Source organism: Xyrauchen texanus, chromosome 31, assembly GCF_025860055.1.
Source record: "Xyrauchen texanus isolate HMW12.3.18 chromosome 31, RBS_HiC_50CHRs, whole genome shotgun sequence".
Classification (NCBI taxonomy): Eukaryota; Metazoa; Chordata; class Actinopteri; order Cypriniformes; family Catostomidae; genus Xyrauchen; species Xyrauchen texanus.
In genome coordinates this window covers 2,381,318-2,399,676 of record NC_068306.1, presented here as the reverse complement: position 1 = coordinate 2,399,676, position 18,359 = coordinate 2,381,318, and the positions used below count along the sequence as shown (strand labels likewise).

Below are 18,359 nucleotides of genomic sequence, written 5' to 3'. Positions count from 1 at the left end.
TTAGATTCCAAGAACACAGGATGATATGTTACTATCCTTATGCAAGCACTTCCAAGAGTTCATGAACAGTGAGCCTGGTGAAATTTGGGGAGCGCATCATCAGTAGTGTACCTTTGGTTCCTAGGTTGTTTCGGCCTTTCACACTATACACCCTCCCCAAAGGCGGCCAGCAACAATCCTATGCTTGCGTCCCATTCCCAATTAGTCATAGGAGTTGCCTTGTTGATAGCCAACATCCCAGTAATGTTAAACTTTGTATTTCTTAAACATTTATTCATAAATTTAAAGTGATTATGGATTAGTTTGCAGCGCAACGTTCACCTTTTGGTTTGGAAAAACATTTTAACCTCTTTGTTTAAAGGTACAAGTGTATAACTAGAATCAAATTGAGATTCTTTTAAGAGGATTATCTTAATTTTTACTTAGATAGTTAAACCATTCATTATTGAACTCAATATCGTTATAAAATGTGTTATTTTCATGCTAATACCCTAAAGCATCCTGGATTTTATTTCATACTGGTATTCATAGTAGCCTTTATACGTTAACTTTCTCTTCAGTTTCACACGAATCAAACAATTACAGTCTTCTGTTCATGGAAGTACTTTGGAGCTTCCTGTGAAATTAGATGGTACACATTCTACCCACTACGCCACCACCAATCCCACAATCAAGTTGTGGGCTAAAGCACATAACTGGTAATCAGAAGGTCCCTGCTTCGATCCCCACAGCCACCACCATTGTGTCCTTGAGTAAGACACTTAACTCCAGGTTGCTCCGGGGGGATTGTCCCTGTAATAAGTGCACTGTAAGTCGCTTTGGATAAAAGCATCTGCCAAATACATAAAATAAAATACACATGTGACTGGTCCATGGACATCATTTAGAAAGCATCTTCATAAAGATTCATTGAGTAAAATAATTATTGGATGTATATTTAGTTATATATTATACAATATATAATGTATTTTAAAGTTAGACAGCAGGACTGATGAACGTTGGTGTTTTATTCACTCCAGGCCAGTAGATGTCGGAAATGAACCGGAAGTTGTTTTATAAACCGACAGAAAACACCGGAAGAAGAAGAAAGAACTCGGTGACCCCAAATAATGCACTATATAGTGAATAGGGGACGAATTCAAACACTGATGTAGTTTGAGCGCTCAGTTCGGTACGTGTTCAATGTGTTTTACATTATTTGAGAGATTCATATTTATTTGTATATGTTGTTTTTCTCTCTTTGGCGTTTTAACGAGCGTAAAATACGTTTTTATCGACAATGGTTAGAGGAAGTTCAGCCCATGAATGTGGGCTGTCTACATCGAGACAAGATATAGCTTATGAAATATACTCTTAGTATGCACAGCATATGAAAGAGAGAGACTTGAGCTCACACAGATACTTAGAACAATAGTGTAAATAACCTCACATTGCAAAATCTCATTAGTAATGCTCCACGACAAACAAACGTGCACAGTGCTTTATTAAAATATCTAAAACAACAGGTTTAGACAAAATAATATAAATATATATTATTATTATTATTGTATATTTTCTTTCATTCAGCACTTCATCCTCCTGTCCAGTTGGTGTCGCTAATGCCAATAAAAATATAATAGAAGAAGAATTCAGAAACATCTTCAGTTTGAGCGCTCAGTTCGGTACGTGTTCCACATCATTTGTGAGATTAATATTTATTTATGTTGTTTTTCTCTCTTTTGCGTTTTAATGAGTGTAAAATACGTTTTTATCGACGCATGTTGCTTTGTTTTGTTACAGACGCTTTAAAAAATCCCTTTCAGGAGAAACAAACAGAAATGTGAGAATATTCTGCTTAAATGAGTCTTTAAATCCAGCGACTGACTGTAAATGAGTTCAATGAAGGTGATATTATATATTGGAGAGACGGGCACAAACAAACGCTTTTTGGTTTCCTCAAGTTTGTGTAAATACTTTTGGGATTACTGGTCATATGCAAGAGATGAACAAAACAACTAAAACACTTCAGAACAGGTTTATTTCCACTTTCTGTCTGTCTGTGGCTAAACTCATGTTTATATTTTAGTCCAGTTTGAAGACGTGTTGGTAAAGTTCAATCTTGACAAACTTTGACTAACGTTCCAGAAACGTCGCGCTAATGTCCTAAAAACGTCCCTTAAAAGAGGTTATTGCAGCATGTTCCCCTGATCTTCAGATAACTTAAATACGAGTTGACGTTTTCATAATTATATTATTTTTGTAGTCAGTCAATATGTGTTTTGGATACCATACTTAATTGACAAAATCTCTGTCAACAAAACGACAATTTACCACATCTGCTAAATTTTGAGTAAATGGTGATTTATTCATATTTTAAAAACAAAGACAATATGTTTATTTAATAATGTTTCACCCAACTAAAATCAACCCTGGTTATCTGCAGGTAAGGTGGTACTTAAAGGTGCACTCAGTAACTTTTTGTTTGTCATCTTGGACTTACAGTGACACCTAGTGGTGTAGATGCTGCTTCATTCAAAATCAATAGTTTTCATTTACAGATGCCACTGTAGAAGTTCACTATTCGCAATCAGCCATGATTAATTTAATCCATGAGTGAAAGTGTCCAATATCAGTATTTAAGCTGGTCATGTGATTCTAAAATGGCCGCATGTAGAATAAAACAGAGATATCACTTAGAGTAGAGTTTGGGTACTCTAGTTCTGATGAGTCCGAGTCACAAGTCAAATTTGAATTGACTCGGATGTATTTTTACTCTGACTTGGACTCTAGCCTTTCGGACTTGGTATTTTTTTTCAGAGCCCTATTAACAGAATTCTTCAGAAAGTCCTTTAATGCTGGGACACACCAAGCCAATGTCGGGCCATAGTTCAGTGTCTGTCGGCACTAGTAGGACCACCGGTTGCAGCTTTTTGGCTGATTGAGCATGTTGAATCAGTGAGATTGGTGTGAAATGGCATGTGCTGCTTTGTTTACGGTTTGTATATCCGCAGTCCTAGCTCTTCCGGTGTCCCTTTTTGAATAACGAATACAGACTACTGCCACCTGCTGGTTTGGGGAGTTATTTCCTCTCACACATGTGCTAGTTTGCAGTTGGTTATAGTCTTTGCGGTGTGTCCAAGAGGAACTGTTTGGCCCAGACGCAGGCGACGTGAGGCGACACCACAGTCAACTTATGTCGCCGCTAGATCTTTGCCGGTATGGTGTGTCTGGGCCTTTAGTACACACACTGTGACCTTGAAGTCATAAAACTTGGAATCCCGGAAGAATGGTGCCAAAATGTCTGACTTAACATCAATGAATGTGCATCTGCTTAATTTCAACTGCTACAGAAGCAGGACTTGTGAAATTGACACAGACCCGTAATTCACCTCCCCCAGGGTAAAAAAAAATCCTTTCTCTATGAAAGAAATGGGAAGATCACGAGACTCCAGCATCCTGTGGCTCATCTGCTGCATAACGCCACACTTAAGGAAGTTTCTGTAGTTCTGTAGCTAACCAATTGTACTGTATCAAAAACAAAGTTATTTGTTTAACAGCAGTTCTTGTGTATAATCATTAAATGTTCAGTCTTTTTGAGTTTGATGAATGTCAGTCCATTATAATGATGATGTTTGTGTGTTCAGATGTTCATCATGAGAGAGCAGGTGGATGTGATTCATGCTGGAGAACAGCAGATGCTGCAGACACCAGTGAAGATTGAAGTGAAGCAGGAGGAGATAAAAGAAGAAATCACAACAGAGGACCAACAGAGTGATGAAGATGATGATGAACAGCAGATGTTGCAGACACCAGTGAAGATTGAAGTGAAGCAGGAGGAGATAAAAGAAGAAATCACAGCAGAGGAACAACAAAGTGATGAAGATGATGATGAACAGCATATGCTGCAGACACCAGTGAAGATGTGTTCAGTGAAGCTGCTGGACTGCAGGAACCTGATGAAGATGAGAGGAGAAACCACAGCAGATGAACAACAGAGAGATGAAGATGATTTTATTCCTTCAGGTATGTTTCTTTAATGTTGTTTTACACTTTAGAGCATAGAAGAAAATGCGCTTTCGATATTAAAATGATTTAACATGTTAAACTTTTTTTAATTAATCGTATGCGTTAACGTGTTAATTTTGACAGCTTTTATTACACTCACTACATTACTACAATTTGTTACATGTTTGTTTAATGCTCTTGTGTGATGTACATTGAGTTTACATTAATAGGTATAACAAGCACTAAATTTGTCCTGTGTCTTTAAGAGAACCGGCAGCTCTGCTAGCAAATGTTTACAGTTAAATGAGCACACAATAAAGAGAGATGTTGCATGGTGATTATTCCCCCTCTCCATTCAATGTTTGATAAGAATGAATGTTTATTTCTTATGCTTTGATCACCAACTGACTTTAAATAACAAGATAGGGTATTTTCAAAGATTATTAAAATGGACCAAGGGGATCTCATCTTTGGACACACAATACACAGAACAAGCCAAAAGTAAACTTTTATGTTTAATGTGGATTGATTTGCTTGTACACATCCTTAGTTACAAGTTCTCACATTCAAATCTACAAGCTTTCGAGTTTTGCAACACATTTACATTTCAGCAGACGTCCAACAGGCATCTTGCACTGGTCTTTAGGTACTGTAAAACGGAAAATCTTGTTAGAACAGTCCGTTGAAAATTTAATCAAAATCAAAGTTGACATTGTTAAATACAATGTAAATGACATGAGTTTGCCCAACTAAAGTGATGGTGACACTGCAATCCACAACACCTCAGGACCCACTGCAGCCAAATAAGGTACATTTCCTCCTGAGTGCATGTTCAAGAGACACAGCGGGCTGTAAAATATGAGACTGAAACAAAGTCTTGGCTGAATCCAGCTTCTTATTAAAGAGCAACATGCAGGTTGAATTTATAACTGAATTAATACTTTATATTGTCTGCAGAGGTCTTTTAAAAACACATATGTAGAAATTACTAATGAAATTTCATTTGATGTAGAGATTTTGATGAAAATGTGCTAGGCTCTGAAATACGCCTTTCCCGCTATAGCAACGCTTCATATGTTGTAGGGCGAGGCAAATAAAAGAGCTCGTGGTCAGCTCTCTCATTGTTGGGTGTTGATGTAATTAGAGCAGTAGTGAGAGACAGAAAGTTTTAGATCGAGTTTTAGAGAAGCCATAATGGTAAATTATTGTGTTTGTGCTGGTTGCACAAAGTCCAGCCTGTCAGGACATCGTGTCCATCATTTTCCTTCTAGGAAAAACAAGGCTTTTCGGTCTTGGGTGCGTTTTGTGCAGGTGAAGAGAGCAGACTTCACTGCCGCGTCTGTTACCATACACTCGGTCGTTTGTGGCGCACATTTCACTCCGGAGAATTATCGACCTGGAGATTTGTTGGAGTCTCGGATGGGATTTCGGAGTAAGGACCACGTGAGGCTGATTACTGATGCTGTTCCCTCGGTGCACTCGATGGAATCAAATCCACCGTGAAAGTTTACACCGGATTTTGGCGCGGGCGGGACTGGAGGACCAAGTGCTAACGTTAGCAGACATTCTGTGCAACGAAAACGAGGACTTAGCAGAGTAAGTCTTACTTTTAATTATTTTAACTCTTTGTGTAATTTCGTATTAATAATAGTATAATATTTTTATATAATATTTTTTTTATAATATTAAATATTTAATATTTATTTAGTATAATAATACAGAGAGAGGGAGAGAGACTGAGCTTTAGGACAGGTTGTCGTAACGTAATTGTCTGCCTTCTGAAATGAATTTAGTAGTTTGCACAATGCTATAGCTATTGGCAGGAAGCTAGCCCAACTCTCCCGTTTCCCCCGCATTTCAATTCAAACTGTTCTCCCGCCGCCCTCCCATCTGATTTTGTATCCCCCTTATCTCCCCCTGGCTTTTATTTCGCCTAGGAGGCTCATAATTATAGGCCTGTGGGCCATCATAGGCGTGTTCATCCACACCGGAGAACTCTGTTTCTTCATTCGCATCCATTGTAACCTGAGCTTGATCTTGACCAGACTCCCTCGACCATCGTCACTTCCGGTTAGTGCTTTATAGACGCTGAAGTTATTTTATCACAATTTATCTCAAAATATCGTTAATGGCTAAATATATATTACTCCAGTTCAGAAAATCTTGTTGTTTTATCATCAACATACACTATGCTATATAGGGGTGTCCAACCTGCATGTTGCTCTTTAAGTAAAAGGGTTGCAGTCTAAGTTCTTCTTTGCCACCTCACAATTCAGTCTCTGGTGAGTAAAATCTGAATATTTACTAGCTAGTGGCTAATAACACATATATTTTAGTCACACGAAATTCATGTGGGCTCATGCATGCAGTGTTGCTAGTCAAGTTTATATACAGTATTCACAGTGCTTCACTTTTTCCACATTTTGTTATGTTACAGCCTTATTCCAAAATTGATTAAATTCATTATTTTCCTCAAAATTCTACAAACAATACCCCATAATGACAATGTGAAAGGAGTTTGTTTGAAATATTTGAAAATGTATTAAAAATAAAAATGTTTCACATGTTTGTAAGTGTTCACAGCCTTTGCGTAATACTTTGTTGAAGCACCTTTGGCACCAATTACAGCCTTAAGTCTTTTTGTGTATGATGCTACAAGCTTGGCACACCTTTTTTGGGCAGTTTCTCCCATTCTTCTTTGCAGGACCTCTCAAGCTCCATCAGGTTGGATGGGGAGCGTCAGTGCACAGCCATTTTCAGATCTCTCCAGAGATGTTCAATCGGGTTCAAGTCTGGGCTCTGGCTGGGCCACTCAAGGACATTCACAGAGTTGTCCCATAGCCACTCCTTTGTTATCTTGGCTGTGTGCTTAAGGTTGTTGCCCTGTTGGAAGATGAACCTTCACCCCAGTCTGAGGTCCAGAGCACTCTGGTGCAGGTTTTCATCAAGGATGTCTCTGGACATTGCTGCATTCATCTTTTCCTCGATCCTGACTATTCTCCCAGTTCCTGCCACTGAAAAACATCCCCACAGCATGATGCTGCCACCACCATGCTTCACTGTAGGGATGGTATTGGCCAGGTGATGAGTGGTGCCTGGTTTCCTGCAGACATGACGCTTGCCATTCAGGACAAGGAGTTCAATCTTTTATTCTTCATGGTCTGAGAGGCCTTCAGGTGCCTTTTGGAGAACTCCAGACAGGCTGTCATGTGCCTTTTACTGAGGAGTGGCTTCAGTCTGGCCACTCTACCATACAGGCCTGATTGGTGGAGTGATGCAGAGATGGTTGTTCTTCTGGAAGGTTCTCCTCTCTCCACAGAGAAATGCTGGAGCTCTGTCAGAGTGACCATTGGGTTCTTGGTCACCTCCCTGACTAAGACCCTTCTCCCCTAATCGCTCAGAGTACTGGTGGTTCCAAACTTCCATTTACAGATGATGGAGGCCACTGTGCTCATTGGGACCTTCAATGCTGCAGAAATGTTTCTGTACCCTTCCCCAGATCTGTGCCTCGATACAATCCTGTCTCGGAGGTCTACAGACAATTCCTTGGACTTCATGTCTTGGTTTGCACTCTGACATGCACTGTTAACTGTGGGACCTTATATAGACAGGTGTGTGCCTTTCCAAATCATGTCCAGTCAACTGAATTTACCACAGGTGGACTCCAATCAAGTTGTAGAAACATCTCAAGGATGATCAGTGGAAACGGGAAGCACGTGAGCTCAATTTTGAGTGTCATGGCAAAGGATGTGAATACTTACGTACATGTGTTTTTTTTTTTTTATGCATTTGCAAAGATTTCAAACAAACTTCTTTCACCTTGTCATTATTGGGTATTGTTTGTAGAATTTTGAGAAAAACATTAAAAAATTAATTTAATCAATTTTGGAATAAGGCTGTAACACAAAATTTGGAAAAAGTGAAGCGCTGTGAATACCTTCCGGATGCACTGTAATTGGGGCAAATAAGGGCATGACAGGGCAGTCTCTAGAGTTGTTATAGAAGGGGGGAGGCAAGTGGCAGTTCTGTGGGTGAAAATATCTTGTTAATGACAGAGGTCAGAGAAGAATATCCAGACTGTTCCAAGCTGACATAAAGATGATAGTAACCCAAATAACCACACATTACAATATTACCATTCAGAAAAGCATTTCTTAACTTAAAACATGTCGAACATTGAGGCAGATGGGCTACAGCAGCACAAGACACTTCTGGGTACCACTACTGTCAGCTATGATCAAAACACTGAGGCTGCAGTTGGCACCGGTCCACCCAAACTGGACTGTAGACAATTGGAAAAACATTGCCTGTTCTGATGAATCTTGATTTCTGCAGCGACATGCAGATGATAGGGTCAGAATTTGGCGTAAACGACATGAATCCATGTGTTTGGCAAACATTAGGCACCTTAATACCAACTTGGTGTCCTTTAAAGTCCGCCACCTACCTATACAAGGAACCTATAGAAGAACTCTGCAGATGAAGAAAGTGACCAACATAAGAGCTCCATTGACTTTATGTAGGAGACGGCCTAGAGTGTTTTTGCTGACCATGTGCATCCTTTTATGACCACAGCCTACTATCGTCTAATGGCTGCTTTCGGCAGGCTAACGTGCCATACCACAACAAAGCACACGTCATCTCAGTCTGGTTCCAGGAACCGGACGAGTTCAGACCAATTGTCTCTTCAGTCATCAGATCTAAATCCAATAGAGCACCCTTAGGATGTGGTGGAATGTGACATTCACAGCATGAAAGTGCAGCTGACATATCTGCAGGAACTGCGCAATGCTGTCATGTCAGCTTGGAGAGAGTCAAACCCCTGCTCTGCTAATGGGAGCATTGCAGTTTTGTTTCCTTAAACGTCATCTTCCGAGTATCGGGGAATGGAATGCATTTATGGTCAGAGGAATATCTCTCATCCAACTTGAATGGAATGCAGCATAACAGTGTACCCTGACGAAACAATTTATTGCAAGCAACATTTAAATAGCAAATATTATTAGATACATTTTTCCAGATATTATAGACCTCCTTGGTAGATTTCATATGAAAAATTATGATGCCTTTTAGGGAGACGTTCATTTCACAAAACAGTCCTGCTGCAGTTAAAATTAGGCTTGCTTGAGCAGTAAGTGTCATTTCAAGTTTGTCAATTGTAGTATTATTCAGCTACGACATTGTATGATGACCAAAGGCATAGGGTGTCTTATTCATTGTGAAACTGTGTTTTCTTAATAGCATGAATCACACTGAAGAACTAGACTTTAAATACACATGCCACCACTGCCTACAGCCATATTTTGCTGAGTGAGCAAAATACTGTTGGACCATCTCGACCGAAAGGACGACGAGGTTATTTGGAAGATATGCAATGCCGGATTGAAATACCACTTGCAAACATCCCAAACATCAGGTGATGAAGGACAACAAACATTGCTCCATGTTAGTGTGAGGAAATAACTCTGAGAATCTGTTCAATGGTGGTTAAAGACATTTTGCCCATCAGTGTGGTCTGTGGTGAGGGTTTTCAGGAGCTATTGGATTATGTTGAGCCTAATTACCAAATCCCATCAAGTCTGGCTATTACCTGTCAGATTGAAGCCTGTTTTGCAGAGAAAAAGGAGCTTAAAATGCAACTTGCTAGCACCAAGTTCGTGGCTCTAACAACCAACTGCTGGATGGCGCTCACAATGGAGGGCTACGTGACAATTACATTCCACTTTATCGATGAGGATTGGCAGGTTAAATCACCCATCCTACTAACCCAGAGTATGCCAGGTAGACGCACGGACAACCTCACAGTTAAACTAATTGATGCGGTGGAGACTTGGGGACTTACTGGGAAAGCTTTTGCGTGTGTCCACGACAATGCATGCAACATCGTGGCTGCTAGCTCTCCCAGATGGGTGAACTGGGACTCAGTGGACTATTTTGCTGCTCCTGCAGCTGGTGGTAAATGATGAATTTAATGCACCACTTCTTGCAAGTCACTGGAGGCCAAACAAGAACTAATTAAACTTTCAAAACGCCAGCTCATCCAATTATGCAAAATTAGATAGAACTCCATGTGCGACATGTTCGGAAGACTTCTTGAACAATGGTGGGCAGTTACAGCTGTTCTGTCCGACCAAACTGTAACAAGGCTGCAAAAAGCCAGAATGCTCGAGATCCAAGACTAATACTGGCAGTTAATGGAGGAGATTGTGCTTGTGTTGGAGACTTTAAAATATGCAACCACCATCCGGTCCACAGAAAAGGATGTCAATTTCGAACAATAACCCCATCAGCCTCCTAAACCCACATCTGATGAGAGCCGAGAATGACGACAGAAGAGAGACAGAGTTCAAGGCGAAGGTTCGGCAGTCCTTGAGTGGCTGCATGGGGGGTAGGCCATTCAGGGTTATATGCCAAACTGTATTTACAAAATAGCCTTGGAACTATTCAGATAATAATAATAATAATAATAATAATAATATTATTAGCCCTAGCATAGGTATTATTATCCCTAGTATGTATTATGTTAGCCTATTACTATCAATGACATATTAGCTTGTTCTGTTAATAATTAATAGGGACATTAATTAGGATATATTGTTCACCACAGGTTGACACAGAAGTTAGTGGCCAAACCAGCACTGATTGCCTCTGTCCTGGACCCTTGCCATAAACATCTGTTTTTTTGCTCCAGCAGAGAGCGGAGCCACAATAGTAAAACTTGTGAAAATCTGTGCTGCTTTGGAAATGGACACTGTGGTGGTGGTGATGATGATGATGATGAAGTTGTGCCTGTTGCTACAGTGGGGAGTTGAGACCGCTGGTGCTATGGGGGGAGATGAAACAGCGGTGTCTGTTGCCCTTGCTGGATTCGTAGTAAGCCACTGGGGCAATGCCATGATGTTGCCCCTGGGAGATGACTACAGCACACTTATAGCTAATGACCCAGAAGTGGAGCTGGACAAATATGAGAGACAATCCCTCCTCTTTGGATACTAATCCTCTTGACTGGTGGAAAGCTAATCAGATGCACTTCCTGTGGCCTCTCTAGTTATAAGATAGCGCTATTTTTGTAATCCTGGGAAATCTGAGCGGGGTATTCTCCGCCATGGGTCTCACCACTAACAGACTGCTGATTTGCTGATTTTCTGTCAGATCTAGTGGTTGCTGTGGATAGAACTTTTTATTTGAGCAAACTCATAGAAAATAACCACAACAATCTGAGGTGTTTATCCAGTACTGTGGCAAAATTGGTTTGGAATTAAACTTCTATTGAACCAGATATTCCATCACAGCATAGTAGTAATGACTTTATGAAATTCTGTACTGATAAAATCTAAATCATCAGAAACAAAATTGGAATTACATATCCATCTGCCACAGCCCCCCAGAAGACTAAATTGTTTTCCTACAAGCAATTGTTCGCTGTCATATGTCAGGAAGAGCCTAACAAAAATGATAAAAACATAAAAATCAACAAAGTATGTTAGACCCCATACCGACTAAATTCCTAAAAAGAGGTGTTTCTTGTCATCTCAGAAGCTCTCCTTGATATTATTAACTTATTATCCTTTAAACTGGCAGTTATCGAACCGCTTGTCAAAAAACCACAGGCTTGATCCAGGAGAATTGGCTAATTATAGATCAAATTCAAATCTCCAATTTATGTTGAAAATACTACAAAATGTTGTCTTCCCAATTATTAAAATTTTTCCTCAACCAAATGTATTTCAAGCACAGGTAATTTTGCTCATCTACCCGCAACAGGTGGTCCACCTGTAAGACGTCTCGGAGTGACACATGACAAGCGAAGCTGTTAGTCACGAAGACATGTGCTTAAAGAAATGCACTTTTTATTATATTTTTAAGAACAGACAAAAGAAAAGATGTCAAGATTGTTCAGAGGCGGTCAAGTCATTTGAATTTTTATACTGCTTCACAACATGCATTGTTTCAAAGCAGTTTTATAGAAAATCATGCATTAACAGAAAATTAAACTGTAATGTCTACAAAGTTTTTGTGTAGTTTGATTCAGTTCAATTGTGAGTTGGGAGAAACCAGGCTCACTCTGGGGCCAGTTCCCCTCTGGCTAACAGCATGCAGCTCGAGTCTGTCTTGTGGAACAATGTAATCAGATATTGTGTTGTCTTAAGGTGATTATAGCTATAATTTTTTTTTAAATATTTATAATATCTTTCTGACCACTACCACTTTGTCTGTGTAAATGAGGAACTGTCAGATCAAATTAAAGTTAAGCATGGAGTGCCACAGGGATCAGTTTTAGGGCCTCTGCTTTTCTCTTTATATATGCTCCCCCTGGGAGACATTATCAGGAACCGTTATAATGATGCCGACTATAACCATCTTTATATTTCTTCAAAACCCAGTTGGTTCAAAATGCAGCAGTGAGAGTGCTTACTAGATCCAAGAAATATGATGATATCAGCCCCATTTATCAGCGTTACAATGGCTACCTGTTAAGTTTCATATTAATATTAAAATTGCTACTTGCAATGCTTTTTAATGGTCTAGCACCAAAGTACTTAAGTGACCTTCTATCATGCTATATTCTATTGCAAAACTCTGGTGTGTTAACAACACAGAGAATATAAAAATCCACAAAACGAGGGAGACTATTTTCATATTTGGCTCCTAAACTATCTAATAATCTTCCTAACAGTGTTCAGAACTCAGACACACTCTCTGTTCAAGTCTAGACTAGACTACAGACTTCAGTCTACTAAGACAGACTTCACAGTGGATGAATTGATGCAAATTCAAAGAAATGGGATTCCTCATGAGCCACTGTCTGAATCATGGTCTCCAGATGGAGTTCACCAAAATGACCTGCCATAAGCTTCCAGACAGACTGTGACACTCCTCACTGAATGATACATATATCAACTTTGAAAAGGAGGGACAACTCTCTTAAACTACATAGAAACTGAATTAACCACTAACAAAAGTCTTCATCAACCAAAATCAAGGGACAATGCATTGTGTATTTCCTCAGTTAATTCAGGAAGTCTTCAAGGACTTTAATACTACAACTAATAGTTAATACAAAATCATTTTGTTTAATCATCATTGACCCACAACTCTTGGTTTGCTAAGTATAACCACTAATAGTTCTAAACATAAAGAACTATAATTCATTTTCTGTTATAGCATAATTTCATGTACAGCTGCTTTGAAACATGCTTGTTGTGACAAGCACAATACAAATAAATATGGACTTGACAAATGCGATGACAGTTTGATTATTTTTGTTTGACTTTAATGTACAGTTTTATCATTTGAAGATTTGCGTTTTGTGCTGTTTCAGCTCATTGATCACTGTACACATGATTTGGTGCTATTTTGAGCCGTGTTTGAGGACAAAATATAGCCTTTATTCCTGCATCCCAATGGAAAAACAATTAACAGTTTGTGAATCTGCGGTTAATCAACTGTTAAAAACATTAACTGTGCAAAAATAACACATTTTATGGAGAAATACAAGCAATATTTTGGTCAGTTCTGCTCAAACAGTAATGAATAATGACACAGAAAGCAGAACTCATCAGCATCCGTCCAACCATTTTTCTTAATTTCATAGTGCACTTTTTTTCTCTTCAATCTCACATGCTCCACCTCTGTCATGTGAAGGCTTGAGTAATGAGACTGTATCTGTATCACATTCTGTAATAATATAGTAATGATAATACATTTGTTTGTCAGATTTTGTATTTTTACATCTCTATCAACTTCTATAAATGACTATAATCATAAAATTAAGTTATTAATGAGAATTGATGTTATAATTGTTTACCCTTTGCAGAGTAAAAATAAACAAAATTGTCGAGGTTTGATTCACCATTTATCTTGGGGTTTAATTTGATTTTGTCATCGATTTACTGTGTTCATTGTAGAGCTGATGGAAGTGAAAGAGGAACGTGAAGAACTGAATGAAGTGGAGGACGAACAGCTTGATTTCATAACTGGAGAAAAATTACCAAAGAATAAAAATTATTTCTCTCAAAATCTTAGAAGAGCAGCCAAAAAATCTTACACATGCCATCAGTGTGGAAAGAGTTTCTCATGTAAAAGCAATCTTAGCACACACATGATGTTTCATACTGGAGAGAGACCTTACACGTGCCATCAGTGTGGAAAGAGTTTCAAATTTAAATGCCATCTTAATACACACATGAGAGTTCATACTGGAGAGAAGCTTTACACATGCTCTCAGTGTGGAAAGAGTTTCACACGTAAATGCTATCTTAATATGCACAAGAGAGTTCATACTGGAGAGAAGCCTTACACATGCCATCAGTGTGGAAAGAGTTTCACATGGAAAAGTCATCTTAATGCACACATGAGAGTTCATACTGGAGAGAGACCTTGCACATGCCATCAGTGTGGAAAGAGTTTCACACGTAAAAGCAATCTTAATACACACATGAGAGTTCATAGCGGAGAGAAGCCTTTCACCTGCTCTCAGTGTGGAAAGAGTTTCACATGTAAAAGCCAACTTAATATACACATGAGAGTTCATACTGGAGAGAGGCCTTGCGCATGCCATCAGTGTGGAAAGAGTTTTACAAGTAAAAGCAATCTTAATACACACATGAGAGTTCATACTGGAGAGAAGCCTTACACGTGCCATCAGTGTTGAAAGAGTTTTGCATATTCATACAATCTCAAGAATCACCTTTGCTGTCTCTTTGGAGAAAGACCATTTGAAGATAAGTGTGGGAAAACATTTGTTCGGCTGCAATACCTAAAAACACACCTGAAAATACATACTAGCATATGTGCCTCCTAACCAAACTATTGCATGTGCAGCCGTGTCTTAAGATGAGACCATCCTGCAGTGCAACGAATGCAGCGCTAACGTGACATGAAAGTTAACATCACTGAATACTGACTATTCACACAATGCCTAAATAAAACTATAAATACATATAATTGCTTAAAAAGTAAGTGTGATCCATAACTTACATTTTCTTTATTTCATATCTATAAAAGTTTCCTATCACAGGATATTTATTTCTTTATGACAAGAGGAATGAGTGTTATATTCATACAGATAAATACTGTATTACGTTGATTTTATGTGCAACAATGGTGAATCATCAGTATCCCACATGTGTGTACAGATTCATATTATACATGCTATTTCTGACCTGATTTACATCTGACATTGTTATTGGATGAAGAAACAATGTGGAAGTAAACTATAGCAAGTTTAACACATGAACAGTGTGATATGGATATTGTCATTTGGGTGATTTACTGAAATTATTATTTAGTTGTGCATCAATTTAGACTCATTAAGTACCTGAGAAAATAATTATGTGTAGCTTATTTTTATCTTATGTGTTATGTGTAGCTCAATATGTGTTTGACAGCCAGTTGTGTCATGACATTTCAGTGTGATAATAATGAATCCTGTTGTAGATTTTTCTGATTTGTTGCATTCTCTCTTTTATATATGAAAAATAAAACAAATTTTAATTGTTTGTGCCAAGAGTGGCATAAAGTCAATGTGAAAGACTGGTAGAGAGCATGCCAAGACTGATTGAAGATCAGGATTATTCCAGCAAATATTGATTTATGAACTCTTTCTAAGTCAAAACATTAGTATTGTGTTGTTTAAAAATGAATGTGAACTTTCTTTGCATTATTGGAGGTCTGAAAACATCTTTTGTGTTATTTTGACCCATTGTCATTTTCTGCAAATAAATGCTCTAAATGAAAATATTTATATTTGGCATTTAGGAGATTAAGGATTTTTAGATATTTTTACAGGAAAACAATACAAAAATTATCATTAAGAATACGAATCTTGCCCTAATATCAAAGATCTTACTATAAAAACAGAAATTATGATCTAACTAAATAAATATGATCCTGTCTGGTAACGTGCGCATGTAAAATGGCTAGAAATAACATTTTAGCTTAGCGTAAAGCTGACAATTTACTCGAGGTTTATTTCTATTTCTTCTTAAAATATGGTACAACAGCAACCTTCTTGGGGTTTGGAAGAAAGCAAAACTTCACCAAGGGAAATGTTGACTTGAATCAGTGGCGGCTGCTGGTCTTTCAAAGAGGGGAAGCTCATTTTCGGCCTACATTATAAACTTATTTAAAAGTAAATTCTGCCCTACTTGTTTGACTGTTTCATTATGTTTAGTCACTTGAATGCGAGCACCTTCATTGATTGCATGCTCAACCCTGATCCTGCCCATCCAACTTAATCTTGCACATGCACTCACATGTTCATTGCTCTTTTCATGTCTTTTATATGCCCTGTCAAAGTTAGACAGATCTCCAAACCCCACTTTTGACCAAACAACACATCCGTGAGATGGTTTCATCAAGAGGCATGGCCAGCAGTACATTTTATTTGTCACAGCACTTCCAGTCAGCCAGCTAACTTTGTCATACCAGGAGAGCTGAAAAGACCTGTTATTTTTCCCTATTTTTTGCACTAAATCAATCTTAGGTGTTGATCTGCCCTGCTGTTTAATTCTAATTTTTTCCTCGTAAGGAAGACTTTCTAATGGCTTCGCCAAAATCAGGTCGACAATATTAGCACCGTCTGCCATCGTGCGCAGTTTCACCCGTACGACGCTAGCCTAGCCTACTGTATGAATTAATGAACGAACGAATGAACGCTCTAAAACAAAATATATTAAACTTGGTAAAACTGAAACAAGGAATGTGGTGTATAATTGTGTGAAATGTATTATGCAAATTGACTAGCAATTTCGCCAACCAAATATAAAGAAATAGGTTGCAGCAGTTTGTCTTTCGACTACACTTGAGAAATCCGCGATGGGACTGAGCGCGAAATAGCTTCAGTGACTTCTTATAGTACAGATTCGCTGTCAATCAAAAGGAGATGCAGTCTTTCGACAGATCCTCCAATCATCACGCGGAAGCCCGGAGTCCGGGCCAGCCCACTCCTCATTCACCCCAGAGACGCTGAGCGTCCGTGGGCGGGACATAATCGCAGCATTTATCCAATGACCGTCTATTTTCGAGCACTGAAAAAACTGTTCAGAGCAGCCCCATTGAAGTCAATGGACGCTCGGCTTCAACAGGGAAATGCACTGACGCTTACGGGAATGTATGAGAAGTAAATCGAGTCAGCCGACCTGCTATATGTAATGTAGCTGATTCTGAACGAACTCGTCTTCGAGATGAACGTGTTCTAACGCATTTTTAGTCAATAAATTGTTTACACAATAGTACATATTTGACCATTATTTTTTTGACATTATAGGGGAAGCTGAGCTTCCCTTGCAGTCTTAAAGAAATCCCCACTGACTTGAATATTCAAGAAGTAATTGCGAAAGAACTGGAAGAAGGTTTTTTAAACATATGACACTAAACTGAAAATGAGTTTTAGACCCATGGGTCAGCAGTACATCTGGAGAAAGATGACAAGAACGACACCATCCCACAGTCAAGCATGGAGGTGGGTCAGTCCTGTTATGGGGGAAACAGCTATCCTGACTATGTGACTGACACCATGGATTCTTTCAGGTATCAGGCCATTTTGTCAAAAATGTGTTGCCTTCAGTGTGTAAATTGAAGCTTGGTGAACACTGGACTTTACAGCAAGTCAATAACACCAAGGAAACATCCAAGTTGTTAAAATCTGGTTCAGAGATAGACCGTGGAATGTTCTTGAATGGCCCTTTCAGTCCATCATTAAAATCCCATTGCCAACGTTGTTGGTATTTCAGTGAAGCAGAGGCAGCACAGAAACCAAAAAATGTCAATGAGCTGGAAGCTTTTGCTCATGAGAAATGTGTACAAATTCTAATTGAGAGGTGTCTGAAGCCTGAGAACACTCACCTGAAACATTTATTTTCTGTTATTAAGGATAAAGGATGCTCCACAAATGATTTACTTTTTGGGGTTTCATGTTTTTGATATGACATTTGTGTGAGTCACGCTCCCCAATGCAGCGGTAAAGTCATCATCCAACTCGGGACGCGAGGGAGAAACCAGGCTGGCGTGAGGCGAGCCGACCACACCGGGTGGTCCGCGGGGATTTACCCGGTGAAACAGAGCCCGCTGCCATCCCCAAATCGCCTCCATTGCCAGCTGGGTTCCTGAGGGGCCGTCATCAATCCCGTGGGAAGAAGGAGCGACGCAGGGGGCGGCTGGAGTGGCGTTTCCTTTAAGGAAGGAAAGCCGCAACAGCAACGTGGCCATGGTAAGGTTCTCAGTGTTATCGCGGCCCACACACACGAGGCAGCGTCTATGACCGTCAGAGGCGGAGAGATATCGACCACATCCAAGAACTACATAGTGGTGGCATCTTCAAGACGCATCATGAAAAGGACGTTCAATGCCAGCTGTGTATACTCTTTTAGAGA

At 39.2% G+C, this 18,359-nt stretch overlaps 2 protein-coding genes and 1 pseudogene across 4 annotated transcripts in view; all 3 read left to right on the top strand.

The window, feature by feature from the left end:
- The first annotated feature begins 1,081 nt into the window (after positions 1–1,081).
- LOC127624950 (zinc finger protein 160-like) overlaps positions 1,082–18,359 on the top strand; it is a 229,712-nt gene continuing 212,434 nt past the window's right edge. Inside the window, exon 1 of the mRNA XM_052099907.1 lies at positions 1,082–1,171. The gene's annotated coding sequence lies outside the window, so the exon portion shown is untranslated. The remainder of the gene's footprint in view (positions 1,172–18,359) is intronic.
- LOC127625518 (zinc finger protein 721-like) overlaps positions 1,082–18,359 on the top strand; it is a 47,673-nt pseudogene continuing 30,395 nt past the window's right edge.
- LOC127625003 (zinc finger and SCAN domain-containing protein 2-like) overlaps positions 1,160–18,359 on the top strand; it is a 138,451-nt gene continuing 121,251 nt past the window's right edge. The window contains exon 1 of one of the 3 annotated variants that reach the window (XM_052100037.1): positions 1,160–1,171. The gene's annotated coding sequence lies outside the window, so the exon portion shown is untranslated. Of the gene's footprint in view, positions 1,172–1,639; positions 1,662–1,984; positions 2,014–18,359 lie in introns of those variants that run through there. The other 2 variants (XM_052100034.1, XM_052100044.1) reach the window with 2 other exon arrangements.